The 18,879-nt window shown below is 44.2% G+C and overlaps 1 protein-coding gene across 1 annotated transcript in view; it reads right to left on the bottom strand.

Annotated features, from left to right (window-relative positions):
- LOC126484059 (retinol-binding protein pinta-like) overlaps nucleotides 1–17,231 on the bottom strand; it is an 84,747-nt gene extending 67,516 nt beyond the window's left edge. The window contains exon 1 of the mRNA XM_050107409.1: nucleotides 17,143–17,231. The gene's annotated coding sequence lies outside the window, so the exon portion shown is untranslated. The remainder of the gene's footprint in view (nucleotides 1–17,142) is intronic.
- Between the last annotated feature and the right edge of the window lie 1,648 nt (nucleotides 17,232–18,879).

An 18,879-nucleotide genomic window follows, 5' to 3' on the forward strand; every position in this document is an offset into this window, starting at 1 on the left:
CTGTTGTAACTAGCCCTTGTTATCCTGGATAATGGCGCTGGGACACAGTTGGACGTCCAGGCTAGTCCCACACACGTTCTATTGACAAGATATTTGGCGATTTTGGGGACCACAGGAGCATCTCTACATCAAACATGCAGTTCCTAAGGACAGGTACCACGTGCGGACGAGCAGTGTCCTGTTGAAAACGGTTACCTCACTACTGTCACATGAGAGCTAACACATGAGGACGTAGGATGACCGTGGCTTGGCGTTGTGCTTTCAGAGTTTGCTAAGTCACTAACAGCCGTTACGTGAAGTCATACGTTATGAAACCCTACACCATGAAGTCAAGAGTGATACCACTGTGCCTCTCACCTTACTGGAATTGGGCCTCTTCCGACGTCGCCTATGTACTCGACAACAATAGTCTTCCAGGGTAGTGTAGAACAGAGATTCTTCACTGAACACAATGCGATGCCATTCACAAGGAGTCCTTGCTTCACTATCATGGCACCAACCAAAAAGCAAAAAGGGAGATTAGCTAGGACCAAGGAAGGAAGGCAATCGGTCGTGACCTTTCAAAGGAAGAACATTTGCCTCAAGAGATGCAGGGAAATGTTGGAAACTCTAAATCCGCCTGGGGGTGACGGATTCGAACTATCGTCCTTCCGAATGCGAGTCCAGTGCCAACCACATGAGGCGTAGCGCCTTCGCATCGCTCCTGTTACTTGTTAGGACGATAACGTTATAGGCATGAGTCATCCTCAAATGTCAGCAGCTGACATGGACCTGAATTACAGAGCTGCACGTAGTTGTACTAGTAGGCGGCAGAGGTCAGCAGTTGATGGACAGTGCTAGCAGTCGTAGTCAAAATAAAGTTGTAAAGTTATGTTTGATTAATATTTGATGTATTTCCTTAGTTATAATTGTTTTATATGTGTAGTAATTAGCAGTGTGAGTGTTGTATGAGTGAAGAAGAACAGAAGTAAATGAAATTTGTTTTGTTTATTCACGAAGTACCAGTGAAACTATACAAGGGATTTACTATAATTAAATGTGCAGTCAGTTTATGGTACTAATAAATCGTGAGTAGAACACAAACTAATCAATTTCAGGAGTAATTTTACATTTGATACTTTCCAAAATTTGTTTATTTAGCAATTGCCATAGAAAGAAATGTTTTACTATGATTGGTCATTGAAGTAAAGCGCAGGTTAGCGCGGGATGATACTGCAACCTGATTTGCTGTTTGTGATATCAGCCAATCAGAAAAATGCAGGCTCACGCCTATCTATGCCGGGAACAAAGCCTTTGGTGTGATCTAGGGGGGTCGGGGCTGAGGGTTAGAACTAGTAACATCTCATTGAAAGCAGCTCCGACGAAAGTACCGTAAAATCGCGGAAAAATGCTAATTACGAGTTCGCGAAGTAGTACGAAGTGTATTTAAGCGAACGGTATAGAGGAAGTCGTGTGGAATTTCGGACGGAATATCAAAATTATTGCTTTGGACTGTTAGTTAAAACCGCGTGGCTTGTTGTGCGATCTAAGACTGAAACAGGTATTACTTGTAGAGCAGAGTGCACAAAATTTGAGCGAGCATTTTCATAACTAAACGATCTGGTGAACTCTATTAACTTCGGTAACGGGTGTACATACCATAAACTGGCTACGTGTGTGGACACTGGCAGGGTGGTAAAAAAAAGTAACGTGCCGCGCCGCACACATAGCACTACGTCGCTCTGTGACACCGCTTCAAAACAGCCGTTTGTATATGAAGACAGTAACTGTTCTGAAAGAAGAGATACCATTGATGGCTGTGCAGCTTCTCTAGAATAAATGATAATTAATTATCATCTACAGCTGTTTGTGTTGCGGTGTCAACAGCAGCCTAATTTCCTACGCCCGCTCGTGACAGTCTCCCACAAACGAGGCGGGACGGCGTCTGCAGGAAGTAGATTACATGTTCTGGAATGGTAGACACATGTGTAGGTGTTACGATGTGTCTGATGGGCTATTCCGTGGTCTTTCCTTCTGGTGGTCAGACGTGGTCGGTTGGAATATTGACGCCGAGGATGCCTGCCTTCACGTTCCCACACAGTCCATCACCGGGCCACTGTCACATCCGGTTCTCCACAAATCTGAATAGGGCATGATTCAACCAGCCGGTCAAATATTGATCCACAATGAGGCCCCTTTCAAACTCTGTCAATTGCTGATATCACTGTCACATACGAATACGTGGCAATTCCGTGTCAGTCGGAGTTATCACTCAACATCTGGCGTTATTCAAGTCCGTTACACGCTGAAAGCTAAAGAAATTGGTACACCTACCTAATATTGTGTAGGGCCACAGCGAGGACGCAGAAGTGCCGCAACAAGACGTAGCATGGACTCGACTAATGTCTGATGTAGTGCTGGAGGCTACTGACAGCATGAATCCTCCACGGCTGACAATAAACCCGCGAGCACGCGGAAGTGCCGCAATGGACTGAACTGACGTCTGAAGCAGCGCAGGAGGGAATTGACACCTTGAACCTGCAGGGCTGTCCATAAATTCGTAAGAGTAGGAGGAAGTGAAAATCTCTTATGAATGGCAATTTGCAAGGCACTCCAGATAGACGCAACAACTTTCAAGTCTGGGGAGTTTGCTGGCCAGCGGAAAAGTGTTCCTGGAGCCACTCTGTAGTAATTCTGGACGTGTTGGGTGTCGCACTGTCCAGTTGGAATTGCCCAATTCCGTCGAAATGCACAATGGACATGAATGCATATAGCTGATCAGGCAGGATCTTACGTATGCGTCACGTGACATAGTCGTATCTACACTCCTGGAAATGGAAAAAAGAACACATTGACACCGGTGTGTCAGACCCACCATACTTGCTCCGGACACTGCGAGAGGGCTGTACAAGCAATGATCACACGCACGGCACAGCGGACACACCAGGAACCGCGGTGTTGGCCGGGTGGACGTACCGCCGAATTGCTCAACACGTGGGGCGTGAGGTCTCCACAGTACATCGATGTTGTCGCCAGTGGTCGGCGGAAGGTGCACGTGCCCGTCGACCTGGGACCGGACCGAAGCGACGCACGGATGCACGCCAAGACCGTAGGATCCTACGCAGTGCCGTAGGGGACCGCACCGCCACTTCCCAGCAAATTAGGGACACTGTTGCTCCTGGGGTATCGGCGAGGACCATTCGCAACCGCCTCCATGAAGCTGGGCTACGGTCCCGCACACCGTTAGGCCGTCTTCCGCTCACGCCCCAACATCGTGCAGCCCGCCTCCAGTGGTGTCGCGACAGGCGTGAATGGAGGGACGAATGGAGACGTGTCGTCTTCAGCGATGAGAGTCGCTTCTGCCTTGGTGCCAATGATGGTCGTATGCGTGTTTGGCGCCGTGCAGGTGAGCGCCACAATCAGGACTGCATACGACCGAGGCACACAGGGCCAACACCCGGCATCATGGTGTGGCGAGCGATCTCCTACACTGGCCGTACACCACTGGTGATCGTCGAGGGGACACTGAATAGTGCACGGTACATCCAAACCGTCATCGAACCCATCGTTCTACCATTCCTAGACCGGCAAGGGAACTTGCTGTTCCAACAGGACAATGCACGTCCGCATGTATCCCGTGCCACCCAACGTGCTCCAGAAGGTGTAAGTCAACTATCCTGGCCAGCAAGATCTCCGGATCTGTCCCCCATTGAGCATGTTTGGGACTGGATGAAGCGTCGTCTCACGCGGTCTGCACGTCCAGCACGAACGCTGGTCCAACTGAGGCGCCAGGTGGAAATGGCATGGCAAGCCGTTCCACAGGACTACATCCAGCATCTCTACGACCGTCTCCATGGGAGAATAGCAGCCTGCATTGCTGCGAAAGGTGGATATACACTGTACTAGTGCCGACATTGTGCATGCTCTGTTGCCTGTGTCTATGTGCCTGTGGTTCTGTCAGTGTGATCATGTGATGTATCTGACCCCAGGAATGTGTCAATAAAGTTTCCCCTTCCTGGTACAATGAATTCACGGTGTTCTTATTTCAATTTCCAGGAGTGTATACATATCAGGGGTCCAATATCAATCCAGCTCCACACGCCCCACACCGTTACAGAGCCTCCACCAGCTTGAACAGTCCCCTGAATTCATAAGGTTCTCTCCATATCCGTACGCCTCCAACCCCTCAATATAATTTGAAACGAGACTCGTCCCACCAGGCAACGTGTTTCCAGTCCAATGTTGATTGGGCCAGGTGAGGCGCAAAGCTTTGTGTCGAGCAGTCATCAAGGGTAGACGAGTGGGCCTTCGGCCCCGAATGCCCACATCGGTGACGTCTCGTTGAATGGTCCGCATGCTGACACTGGTCGATAGCCCAGCACTAAAATCTGCAGAAATTTGCGAAAGGGTTACACTTCTGTCTGCTGAACGATTCTCTTCAGTCGTCATTGGTCCTGTTCTTGTAGGATGTTTTTTTCCGGTCATTGCGATGTCGGAGATTCAATGTTTTATCGGATTCCTAATATTCACACTCGTGAAATGGTCTTACGGGAAAATCACCACTTCATCGCTACCTCGAAGATGTTGTGTCTCATCGCTCGTGCTCTGTCTATAACACCACCTAAGTCTTGATTACCAGCCGTTGTAGCAGCAATAATTGATCTAACAACTGCGCCAGCCACTTGTCGCCTTATATAGGTTTTTCCGACCGCAGCGCCGTATTCTGCCTGTTTACATATCCCTGTATTTGAATACGCATGTTTATACCAGTTTATTTAACGCTTCGGGATATATCCAAACAGACACGAACAATAGTGATGCAGTGTCGTCGGCGTTCAACATGTCACAGGGAATTGCAACTCTGCTCATTTGTATATCCGCCGATGGTGCGTATATGTACAGAGTTAAAGTGACATCCGGCAATTTCTTCTGGATGCTACGTCACTACATGTAGTCTATTTTGACAGCAGAGATACTTGTCCAACCTGACACGTAATTGATTTTGGAGCAGTTTTACAAATGCTTGTCATTTTCCTGTAGATTATGCATAATAAATACTCGTTCCTAATTTCAATTTCAAAAGGTAGTCACACGGTTTTTTTAGTACCAACAGCAGGATAAAAACCACGAACGAAATGAAATAACTCTTAGTTTATGTGATGGGAGGAATTAGTCTGATTATGTGGACGTCATATAATGATGTGTTACGATCTTGTACTGGTCTGGTAGGTCCCTGTTTCGTAGAATGACTGTAAAGGGTCAACGTACACACATTTTTTCCCGGCAGGATATTTACTTCAGTTGTAAAGCTAACAAAACATCAGTTTGAAAGTACTGATGGGAGCAGACCGAGAAGTTGGGAAAATTGTTTTTTTAATGACTTTTCGAAATATTTGTTTCACGTAAACGTAATATCCCAGCCTCCAGAGCTCGAGAGCCGGGAAATACATCACACAAAAGGCCAATGAATATGTCTCAGAGGCAGGAATTCACAAACAATGATTGTACAGTAGAACCAACAAAATCATGAAATTAAAACATTTGCATGGGCTCTGTCGAAGCGACCACCAAACTACAGGTGTGATTTCGATATCATATGAGTGTGAATAGTATTTTTTATATTGATTGGTAACATAGTTTTTTCTATAGGGAGTGCATATAGAGCCATAAAAAATCGACAATAACTAAACAAAATGACATCACAATTGTCTTTCTTTAGTTTCCTAATGCTCCTGGGAAGTATGAAACGTACATTATAGGACACTTATTTACGATTCTCTTATAACATACAGGTATTTACCGAAGACCTCGCCTTCCTTTAAGAACAAAATGTTGCTAGTGAAAACCAGACAACCAGACCTTTTGCAGAAAGACGTCGTATATCCACCAAACAACACGAATTTTTGTACGCTGCATCCACATTATTTTAATGTTCCAAATAAACCACCACAACTGTACTGAAAGGGAAGCTACACAGATGTCACACTAAAACGTCAATAGGAATACAACTATATCCCATTACGAAAGAAACCATTTCCACAGTTTTTGCTACATCTGAGGCACAAACGGCAAGAACCTGCAACACATTCACTTCTGGTTTTCTGCAATTAAATACTCGTCTATTAGGAAAGTGAATGAACTGGAAGAATGGGTGAATTATTAGACTCTATAAAAAATTTTTACTTGTTAAGCAAAGCGCCCGTCATCATAAGAACAGACGACAACAGAAACATATGCTTTCATGCACGAATATGTGATTATATTCAGCGGAGTAGGCTGCAGTTATATTCGAAAGTAATTCTTCATGAATAATTTGTAGCTTATGTCACGGAACCAGTGAGATTCGTCTGTTTCTACATTTATTTCACGATCATTCTTGTCTCTTGGGAATTTAATATATATATATATATATATATATATATATATATATATATATATATATATATATATATATATATATATATATATATACCAGAGCTATTGATTGCATTATATCGGATTCCTTATTGAAGGCTGTTAGGAGGTTATTACTACGAGACTTAATGCATGTACTGCCATTGAAAGAATGTACAAGTTGTTGTTAATACAGTAGCCAGTCAATCATCACCTTTACAAAATGAACTAAGGCGATAGTGAGATTATTGTATTTTCTATCAATTTGCACAGTGTGTATTTTTTTATTGCTACGTGAAGCTGAGACAATTACTCACTCTTTCATGTGTGTTTAGTACTCCGATATTTTTCAGCGTTCGGAGCAACGAAAAATAGTTGACAACAATGAGACGCGAATTCCAGGGTCCCTCTTATGATACTTACACTGGTTAATTAAGGTTTCCATAGTTCTTTTTTTAAATTTTAGGCCCCTTTTAGCAATGGCTGAACCGAGACCAACTGTATTAAGTTAAATTTTTTCAGAAATTTAACGCTTGAGATTCAGTCCTTATTATTTTTATAAACGGAGCCGCCACAAGTTTGTCAGTGACGTAAGGTTTATAACCAGAAATTAGTATAACAGCCTTCAAACACGTACAGATTGACCGCAACATTTTTTTTTCTGACTGCAGTATGGCAGATGCACGAGGTAGGGGTCAGAAAGCACACGGATGTTCTTCACTACGAGACCAGGGTTCTTCGTCCAGGCGCTGTGGAACCACTGGACGCTCAGCTCCGCCGTTAACGATGTCACAGTGTCTGTTGGAAACGAAAGCGGAGCGCTGCCACATAGCAGTCGTCATAAGCCCTTGTTAAGTGCCGAAGAGCACGTCCTCTGTGTTTTCCTTGTGGCTACAGATGTGGAGACCAGTCTTTGCCTTTTCCTTGAAGCCCCTGGTACCAACAACAGGCCCATTGCGACGTCCACAGTAGCACAAAATCATGTCGCCGTCATTCTGGGTACCAATACAGTCTTATGGAGTAGTGAGGCTGTGTGTGTGAACCTGGCCAACAGCGTTTACGTAACCGCATTGCGGCGATACGGTAATTTGATGCAGATTTTTTTTCCTGGTTTTGACTAGGTCATCTGTATTGGTTACTAGCCTTTTCCCCGCTGCTTCGTCCGCATACGCGCAGGACAGATATATTAAACATGGCTCCTCCTAACCCTCTCTGTATTCTTTGCTTCCTCTGTCTCTCCACTTCAGCCACCCACCTCTGTCTGTCTTCTCACACCCAAGCTCTCTGTCTCTTCAGCTCTTCCTCCCCTCTAATTGGCCATTTCCTCCACACTGACTATATCTCACTCCCCCTGGCCTCTTACCACATCCTCCTCTCCATTTCTCTTTCCATATCTGCCTCTCCCTCTTCATTTTCCATCCACCTACTGTTCCTATACACCTTCCATCTATCTAATGCACTCCACCTCTCTCTCTGCTCATTTTCTTCTCCTCCTCACTCTGTCACTTTCCCCATCCATGCTCATCAGGTTATGCATCCCTGCAATACAGCTGGCCGATACTACTCCCACAACACACCTGTCATGCAGGTTGGCTCCATAACAGACTCATGAAAATCATTTATTTGCCCCTGATGTACAGGCTGCCATGCAAAGGAAGTCAATAAAGGAAGCTGATACTACTCCAACACAACGCACCTTGCATACAGGGCAGTGAACATGTTGGGGCCCAGAAAACTTTCTTGCCACTGACATATGAGCTGTCTTGCAAAGCAAGTTAATTTGGCAGGCCAATACTGTTCTTACACAATATGCCAGTCATTCCGGCCAGCCTACACACCAGGAGCTGAAAAAGCGCGTTTTTGCCCGTATCTCTGGTCTTATTGGAGTTGGGAGGTTATAAGCCCCACGGTGCAGCCAAATTTGCCTGAAATCAACCCATTGGCTTTGGATGAGAGCCTACGTATACACTCTGCTTTATACATATAACAGATTGCTAGAATGATGCAAATGGCAAGTAGCGGTAGCACTCAGCGCTGGCCAGGGCGCTGCGTAGTCGCTGTTGGAGTACTGCTTACTTTTCGTCTTTTACTGTTCTTTTCAACACAAATCGATGAAACGAATGACGCACTGGAGTAACATGGGACAGCTCTATCGAAAGAGCGCGTAAAATTCCGCTTTAAATGTCATTTTGTCTGTAACTGGTAACGACCGGCGGTTTCCATCGACTCTGGGCATCGCATGAAAGGCATATTAGGGATGACTCTACCTTCACCTTACAAAAAAGAAATTGCAAATATCTGGAGAAACACGAGAGGAACAGCGCCTGTGGACCATAGGAGAGGGACCCTGTGTATTCAGGGTGTAACGGGTATAAGTGCAGATATTTCTATTGGTGACTTATGACGGTGTACCGCACAACATTACATCAGCATTTACGTCAACTACGGACTAACAATTACAGCTATTAGAACTCTTGGTTTTAGGCTGGCTAGTACAGGTAAGCAATAAATTTTCATTTTCCCCGCGACAGTGGGTTAGATACTGACGTGTGGGCGTATGGATGCAGTACGGGAAGTCTGTACTGCCAGGCGTCGTTCACTTCCCGGCCCACTTACGGCCATGCATAAAACATCAGATCGTATAATTTATGTGTTTGTAGGAAGACTGTTCGACGCAGAGAAAAAACAACCAAGACACTGATGTGTGCAGATATGCAGGTGCCACATGTTGACTGAAGCGCCAAAGAAACTGCTTTGGGCATGAGTGTTCAAATACAGAGATATGTAACCAGGCAGAATATGGAGCTGCTGTCGACAACGCCTATAAAAGCTAACAAGTGTCTGGTGCAGTTGTTAGATCGTTTAACCCTGCTGCAATGGCAAGTTGTCAAAATTTAAGTGAGTTTGAATGTGATGTTATAGTCGGAGTTGCCGCGCGGTTTGGGGCGTTATGTCACAGATTGCGCGGCCCCTCTTGCCGGAGGTTCGAGTCCTCCCTCGGGCATGGTTCTGTGTGTTGTTCTTAGCATAAGTTTAGTTTAAGTATTGTGTAAGTCTAGGGACCGAAGACCTCAGCAGTTTGGTCCCTTAGGAATCCACACACACATATAGTCGGCGTATGAGCGATGATACACAGCATCTTCGAGGTAGCGATGACGTGGGAATTTTGCAGTACGACCGTAGATTTCAATGCTGGTCCAACAACAAGTGTCAGTGTGCGAACCATTCAACGAAACATGTACGGATATGGACACAACGTCATGAATCCATGGACCCGGCATGTCAGCACGGGAGTGTTCAAGCTGGTGGAGTCTCTGTAATGGTATGGGGCCTGCGCAGTTGGAGTGATGTGGGACCCCTTATACTTTTAGATACGACTCTGGCAGGTGAAACGTACGTAAGCATCCTGTATGATCACCTGCATTCATTCATGTCCATTGTGCATTCCGACGGACTTGGTCAATTCCAGCAGAACAATGCGACATCCTACACGTCCAGAATTGCTACTGAGTGGCTTCAGCAACACTCTTCTGAATTTAAATTTCCCAGACATGACCAATATTGAGTACATCTGGGATGCCTTGCAACGTGCTGTTCAGAAGAGTTCTCCAACCTCTCGTACCCTTACGGATTTATGGACAGCCCTACAAAATTCATGGTGTCAATTCCCTCCAGCACTATTTCAGACATCAGTCGAGTCCATGCCACGACGTGTTGCGGCACTTCTGCGTGCTCAGGTGGGCCCTACACGATATTAGGCAGGTGTACCAGTTTCTTTGGATCTTCAGTGTAAAAATATCTCCGCTTATACCCCTTGCACCTTGTATATAAAGCTGATGACTGCCAGTATCGCAAGGTCAGATTCTTGGTACAATGATTTGACCAACATGGAAATGAATTCACATTGACGTTTTGGTCACCAAATTCACCTGGTCTGTACCCAACTGGGAAATATCTTGCACACTATCGGGCGCCAGCTCTAGTCCTACGAAGTCCTGGTCAATAACTTAGGGTAACTGCGTGATCTTCGGCTTTGTATCTCCCGATGAATTATCAAATCCATGCCACGCAGAATCGCTGTTGTACTGCGTTCCCAAGATGGACAACATGCTATTAAACGGGCGGTCGCACTGTTTTGCCTCTTCGGTGTATCTACACAGCGGTGCAGACGCCGACAGAATGCACTGGGTGACTTGTTTGGAAAGAAACTTGTTCCATTCAATTACGGAACTTGCTATTTACAACAGTAATGCCCATTTGACTGTTCGTATTCAAGTATGCATTCAGCACTGCTCGGTTCTCTCTCACGTTTGTTTTCCCGGCAGTGCTAGTTGTACGTTGACAATGGTACACAGCAGTGTGGGTAAGTTTACTAATGCATAGTTGTTCGATATACAGTGTGAACCAGAACTGCGACGACAAACTTTCAGAGATAGTAGAAAGCAAAAAAATTAAGAAAAAGTATAGTAAACGCTGCCGGCCGCTATGTTCAAGCAGTTCTAGGCGCTTCAGTCCAGAACCGCGCTGCTTCTGCGGTCTCAGGATCGAATCCTGCCTCAGGCATAGATGTGTGTGATGTCCTTAGGTTCGTTAGGTTTAAGTAGTTCTATGTCTAGGGGACTGATGACCTCAGATGTTAAGTCACATACTGCTTGGAGCCATTTGATTTTTTTCTAGTAAACATTGGCACTAAAATGCATGCCTCAATAGCTACAAACACTTGTTCATCTTCTTGATGTAAAACACATCTCTTTTACTGCAAGGTCTTCGCTTTCCATATTTTGTGAGGAGGTAGTATTGACCAAGACAAGGAAAATATGTCCATCAAAAATGGACTCTAAAATTCATACCGTAAGAACTCTTAGAAGAGACGCGTTTTGCAATAGCGAAGATTTGTTCATAGCTCTTTAGGTATATAATTTACAGCCACTGTTTACTAGACTTTTTTCTTGTTTTTGTTCAAAGTACCGCCTTAAAAAAGTTTATCAGTTGAGTTCCATTTTTCTTTTACTTTTTTTTCATTTCAATTTGTTGGGTTTCAGTTCGTGCCCATTCAGCTATCTCATTAATGGAAAGACGATACGACATTGCATATGAGATGATTTTATTGCCAGTTAGGACGATGTAACATAAGGACTACCCAGTCCTCGACCGCAGAAAATCTCCGACCAGGCTGGGAACAGAACACTGACTCGTTTGGAATTTTTGTTCATCCTGCATATGTCGCGTACGGATTCACTGAGTGTAATGGAAGACACAACGATACTATGCTGAGCTGTTCGCGGAGCGACGGCAACCACACGTGTTTAGTATGAGGACTGTCGCATTTCTCTGTTTTGTGTTACGCATTGGTGATTGCATATTACAAGCCTTTCCATTGTTGTCAAGATATTTTCACTAATACAGATTTAAATGGATTAACAATCCGAGTAAATTATAATTACGTTATCACTCTGCAACAAACCACCGGAGAGGATAGGTCCCTTATACAAATGTACAAAAACCATCGGGTAGCGATATGCACATATACAGAGGGCGGTAGTGTCGCGTACACAAGGTATAAAAGGGCAGTGCTTTGGCGGACCTGTCACTTGTACTCAGGTGATTCGTGTGAATAGATTTCTGACTGATTGTGGTTGAACGCTGGAGTTTAACAGAATTTAACGCGGAATAGTAGTTAGAGCTAGAGACAGGGAACATTCTGTTCTGGAAACCGTTAGAGAATTCAATATTCCGAGATCCACAATGTCAAGGGTATAGCGAAAATACCAAATTTCAGGTATTACATCTCACCATGGCCAGCAAAGTGGTCGACAACCTTCACTTAACAACCGACACCAGCGGCGTTACATATTTGTTAGTGCTAACAGACAAGCAACACGAAATGACCAAAGAAATAATTGTTGGACGTACTACGAAGTTATTTATTAATACAATGCGGCGAAATTTGGTGTTAATGGGCTATGGCGGCAGACGATCGACGCTAGGGCCTTTGCTAATAGCACGACATCGCCTGCAGTGCCTCTCCTAGGCTTATGACCTAGTCGATTGGACCTTAGACGACTGGAAAACCCTCGCCCAGTCAAATGAGCCCCGATTTCAGTTGATAAGAGCTGATGACAGGTTTCGAATGTGGCGCAGAGTCCACGAATCGATTGACTCTAGTTCACAGCAAGACACTGTGCAGCTGGCAGCGGCTCCATAATGGTGTGGGCTGTGTTTACAGGGATCACTGGCTGGAAATGGTTATGTTCGACTGCTTGGAAACCATTAGCAGCCATTCACGAACTTCATGTTCCCAAACATCGATGGAATTTTTGTTTATGACAATGTGCCATGTCACTGGGCGACAATTGTTCGCTATTGATTTTAAGAACATCCTGGAGAATCCGAGCGAATGACTTGGCCACCCAGATCTCCCGACATGAATCCCGTCGAACGTTTGTGGGACATAATGGAGAGGCCAGTTCTGCACAACATCCTGCACTGGCGACACTTTCGCAATTATGGGCTGCTAAAGAGCCAGCATGACTCAGTATTCCAGCAGCGGACTTCCTACGACTCGAGTCCACGTCACGTCGAGGTGTTGCACCACTCCACGCAGAGGAGGTCTGACACGATATTGGGAGGTATTCCACGACTTTTGTCGCCTGAGTGTGATTGGGAACCGTCCCTGAATAACATCTAGAGTGTTTCAGGCGGACTTTGAACTCGCCTTTATAAATACCCACTGAGTTAGAGTTAGTGTAGGAAAAGAATTGCATTTCAGACATACAGTATAATGTGCAGTCCCATCAATAGTTTAACGATAAAATTATAGTATACAATCTGCCTCGTACATATCAAAGCGGAATGTATGCTGAAAAGTGAAAGTTAAAATGAGGATCGTCCGTAGTTGAAACTACAAAAACGCGTGATATTTTTTCACCAGACGCGATTCGCTTTATTTAGGCAAAGCATCGTCAGTGGTCTGTAATTAAGTTATTTAGATTCTGATTTGCTTTTAGATTGAAAAACAGTTCGTTAACAATAAATATATTTGTAATTACGTTGATTTTCGGCTGATTTCTCGCTTACATCGGGAAACGCCGTCTGCTAGCACATCGCTGTTTTTCTGCGTTAGATACAGATGATTTTGATCTAATTTTTAGATGTTCTGCAGCACTATGCATTTCTTATGTTTTGCACCACAAACTTATATGCACACCACTGTATTCTATCTGTTTTAGTACTTCAAATATGTGTTGTGGTTTGTGTTTTTTAGTGCTGCCACCATAACCTTTCCACTACTTTGTCTTTGACCTACAACATTTAAAAAAAAATTAGATTGTTGTATGTGTGTAGTTCTATTTAATTATGTTTCTGTGTATTTATGTACTGTGTAAGAGTAGAGTTGGAATAGCGATGGAAGGTTTCTTTTTGTAGGGTAGGGGAAACCATATAGCAGTATGAAGTATGATGGTGTGTGAGTTACAGGAGAAGGTGAGGAGCGAGAAGTGACTAGAAACTGTGAGTGGATTCCAATATTTATTTGGTCATTCATGTAGAATAATTGATGAAATTACATGAGAAAGGAAAGAGTCTTTTCCATCCTTCACCCCCTACCACTCTCCCACAACCCCACCCCTCCACCTCACTCATAGTTTCATGTCACTTCTCGTTCCCCAACTTCTACTGTAGCTCACACTCCATCATGCTGCTATATACTTACGTCCACTCATTATAGTTTCCCCCTCCCCTACAAAAAAAACCTCCATCGTTATTCCATCTCTACTGTTATACAGTACATAAATATACAGAAACATAATTAAATTGAATTACACACACGCAATAATCTAATTTTTAAAAATTTTGTAGGTCAAACACAAAATCGAGGAATGGTTTGTTGGCAACACTACAAAACACAAACCACACACACATACTTGAAGTACTAAAACAAACAGAATACAGTGGTGTGCATAAAAGTTTGTTGTGAAAAACATAATAAATGCATAGTCCAGCAGAACATCTAAAAATTAGACCGAAATTATCAGTGTCTGACTCAGAAAAACAACGATATACTAGCAGACGGAATTCCCCGATGCAAGCGAGAAATAAACCGAAAATCACGGTAAGTACAAATCAATTTATTCTTAACGAACTGTTTTTCGATTTAAAAGCTAATCAAAATGTAAATAACTTAATTACAGACCACTGACATTGCTTTACCTCAGTAAAGCGAAACACGTCTGGTGAAAAAAATCACGCTTTTTTGTAGGTGCAATGACAGAACAAAAATACCTTCCACTTATTTCAGTTACATCATCGCGCCAGTAGTTACAGGTAAACACCGTAGGGAAGGAAAACCAAGCAAATGTACGTATAGTCGGAGAAACTGTATAGACTTCGCTAATGCTTAACCCCACTCGTTACACACATTCACTGTAGCTTTTTTGCTCTTTGTGCCTTTGCATTATACCTACAGATTATGTCTGAGTTTAATGAGGGAGCAATAACAGAATAAGAAGTCACAAGGTGATATGGGGCAATCACGACAGAGAGATGCTGCTAGCTAGCATGAAAAAGCATTTGAAGTTGCGCCAACAGGAAACTGCTTGCATTATAGTTGGGTTCTGTAGTAAAAACTAGAGAGGATTATCATCTTGTCCGTGCGCCAAATTAATCTGCAAATATATTCCAAACTAGCAGCATGAGGCTATCACTACTGCACTGCTATGACGTGAGTAGACCTTCATTTTACACTTAATTTTGGATAAACGCTTGACATACTAAGGAGACAAGAATCAACTGGTGCATCGTCGCCAGTGAAGGCCGAACGAAGAGATCGCGTCAACCGAAAGCTGGTAAGATGTGTGAGGTTAAACTCGCCGATCTAAGAGCAAATAGGATTGTATTTAGAATTTAGGGATGTCTAAATCGTCTTGTGACATTAATAGCATGTATTCTTCACTTACAAAAAGATATAGGCTGAATTTTGACTGATAGATCGTGTGAACTTGATAGGCGTATATATCTTTATGTAGCGTTGTACAAGTCCGTTTTCTATTTTATCTGATGGAATATGTTTATAATAATCATTGTAAACTACCGACTTCATTAGTTAGATGACATATAATAATAGCGCGTTTGACAGTAATTCTACACAACCTCTCTCAAGACTACGTCTTACATCTTAGCTGGGACAACGACATCGCATGAAGACGCCATGTTGGTGTAACTGTTGTAACTTTACTGGCATGATACAACCATGTCCCCTGTGCGCTGCGCTACTGCAGGACAAATGGTGGCAGTAGCGTGCTAACTGTGATAACACAGAAAGGGAAATAACGGACTTCTTCTGTAATCATTTATTAGCAGCACACTGGTGATAATGTACTATGATTTCGCCATAGTACTTCAGATTCACATTAAGCTACAAGTTGTAGCTAACATAACGAAGATGGAGCTCCGCCAGTCACATGCAACTTGTGGGTGCTACATATAAATTATAACACGTGCAACATTCATTTCCTTGTGATAAGTCACATCCCTTCCGGAAAATACATCACACCCATAAACTTATCCCACACTGCAGAAAACTGCGCTGTTAAGCCACGGACTTAACACGTAAATCAGCAAGTCACCAAAAGAGAAAAGTAACCATCCGCTCCACTCATATCGTCTGACATACATGACTACGTTACGAAACACTGTTTTCTCTCTTGTTTTGTTTGGACGAGGTATTGAGTAAAAATTTGAAATAAAAATTTCTAGTAGTATTTAGGACGTTGGCAGCACCGACTGGACCAAACTAAAGTAAAAAAAAAAAATAGTAGAAAACACTTAAAAATTCTCACTCGAAACCGTGAGAGAATGATGATATTCAATAAACATTTGGTGCTGGCAAGAGGTAGAACATACAAGATTAAAAGAGAAAAGTAATTGAGGCGTTGGCTGGAAAAGGGGCACATCAGCTTTTGTGCTGGTTTTCGTCTTATTGGTTAAAATAATCCGCCATAGTTTTGTCTATAAACTCTTCAGTTTCTGATGCAATCAATTAAGTGTAGGGATCAGAACAGCAGATTGATGAAACCATTGTATTGCTGATTATTGCTGCTTAACGATGGTAAGTATCCTACAGCAGCTTTCAACTTAAAATTTGGTGCTTTGTTATCATAAACGAAGTGATAAAACCAATGTCGGAGTAAGTTACATCAGCCTGTGTAACTTTCTAGAATATTCGTGACAAAGATACAAATGCCCTACAGCACAACAGGTCCAGTGTGGTTGAAAAAAACCGATAAGGAGAGAGTCTTGGATTAAGGAACATACAAAAGCAGCAAGAAATACAGGCAAATAATACGTTAGTGCCTCGATTAAAGTAATACTAACTAACGCGTTTGAACGTGGAAAGGGATGTTACCAGAAGGAGTGTTACAAGGAGGAATATTTAAATGACGAATACCGAGAAGAAATTTTCAAAAAGTTTTGGTTAAGTGGGTCTGGACTGCCTATTCAAAATATTATGTACTCATTCCCCTTAGAAGTCCTAGAAGTCGGTAACGAGAATTTCCGAACACCCTATATACACCGTGATAAATTTCCGACGTTTCTACTCTAGAGTCGGAAAAAAATTGCGGCCTTGGAAGTCCACTCTAGAAATGTGCACACTGGAAAAATATTTTAAAAATCACAAATGAAATAGCGTCTTTCGGTGTAGTCGCACAGGTGGTAGTGTGCACTACGAGTGGTGCGACACACTGGGACACAACGCTAGCAGCGGCCGCCTACCTGCCAGTGAGTCCCGGGCCGGCGTGACGGCGTTTGTGTGCCGTGCAGCAGGCGGAGTGGTGCAGCGCTGCTAAATAGCGCCTGGACCCGCGACGGGATTGGACAAGGCGGCCAAGGCCATGCTGCTGCGGTAGCCGCGCAGCCGCCCGCCGCCACGCCGGTTCCCTACCCCTCTCCCCCCCCTTCCCCCCCTGACCCTGACGCCGTGCTGGTGGTAGAAAGCGATTTTCCCGGTGATAATAGCGGTCTTCCTTACGAAGCTCCCTGGATGAGTACAATGAGGACAACCTAGCCGTTCACCTACACAGCTCGCCACATGCTACTCCAACGAAAGTCGAACCGCCTCCCCCAACCCCAACCTCTGTGACGCAACAATGCATGATGCGGCAATTGCACTGCAGGGACAGCTAAAATATAGTAAGCGGTAATGTATTTTTCTCTCATTATTTTGCGGACGGTGACAGCGAGAAACGGTTTAACTGAAGGTTTGCCTGATGCGGCAGAAACACAGCAATAACAGCAAAAATGTAGTAAGTGGTAACCTGTTTTCTTTCTTCACGCTGCGGCGGTAACAGCGTGAAACGGTTTACTAGAGATTAGAAATACACTACTGGCCATTAAAATTGCTACACCAAGAAGAAATGTAGATCATAAACGGGTATTCATTGGACAAATATATTATACTAGTAGAACTGACATGTGATTACATTACGCAATTTGGGTCCATAGATCCTGACAAATCAGTACCCAAAACAACCATCTCTCGCCGTAATGACGGCCTTGATACGCCTGGGCATTAAGTCTTCTAACAGAGCATGGATGGCGTGTACAGGTACAGCTGCCCATGCAGCTCCAATACGATACCACAGTTCATCAAGAGTAGTGACTGGCGTACTGTGACGAGCCAGTTGCTCGGCCACCATTGACCAGACATTTTCAATTGGTGAGAGATCTGGAGGATCTGCTGGCCAGGGCTGCAGTCAAACATTTTCTGTATCCAGAAAGGCCCGTACAGGACCTGCAACGTGCGGTCGTGCATTATCCTGCTGAAATGTAGGGTTTCGCAGGGATCGAATGAAGGGTAGAGCGACGGGTCGTAACACATCTGAAATGTAACGTCCATTGTTCAAAGTGCCGTCAATAAGAACAAGAGGTGACCGAGATGCGTAACCAATAGCACCCCATACCATCACGCCGGGTGATAACGCCAGTATGGCGATGACGAATACACGCTTCCAATGTACGTTCACCGCCATGTCGCCAAACACCGATGCGACCGTCATGATGCTGTAAACAGAAACTGGAGTCATCCGAAAAGATGACGTTTTTCCATCCGTGCACCCAGGTTCGTCGTTGAGTACGCAGGCGCTTCTGTCTGTGATGCAGCGTCAAGGGTAACCGCAGCCACCGTCTCCGAGCTGCTACTCCATGCTGCTGCAAACGTCGTCAAAATGTTCGTGCAGATGGTTGTTGTCTTGCAAACGTCCCCATCTGTTGACTCAGGGATCGAGACGTGGCTGCACGATCCTTTACAGCCACGCGGATAGGATGCCTGTCACCTCGACTGCTAGTGATACGAGGCCGTAGGGATCCGTATTACCCCCCTGAATTCACCGATTCCAAATTCAGCTAACAGTCATTGGATATCGACTAACGCTAGCAGCAATGTCGCGATACGACGAACCGCCACCGCGATAGGCTACAATCCGACTTTTATCAAAGTCGGAAACGTGATGG

The sequence above is a fragment of the Schistocerca serialis genome, chromosome 6, assembly GCF_023864345.2.
Source record: "Schistocerca serialis cubense isolate TAMUIC-IGC-003099 chromosome 6, iqSchSeri2.2, whole genome shotgun sequence".
In the NCBI taxonomy this organism is placed as follows: Eukaryota; Metazoa; Arthropoda; class Insecta; order Orthoptera; family Acrididae; genus Schistocerca; species Schistocerca serialis.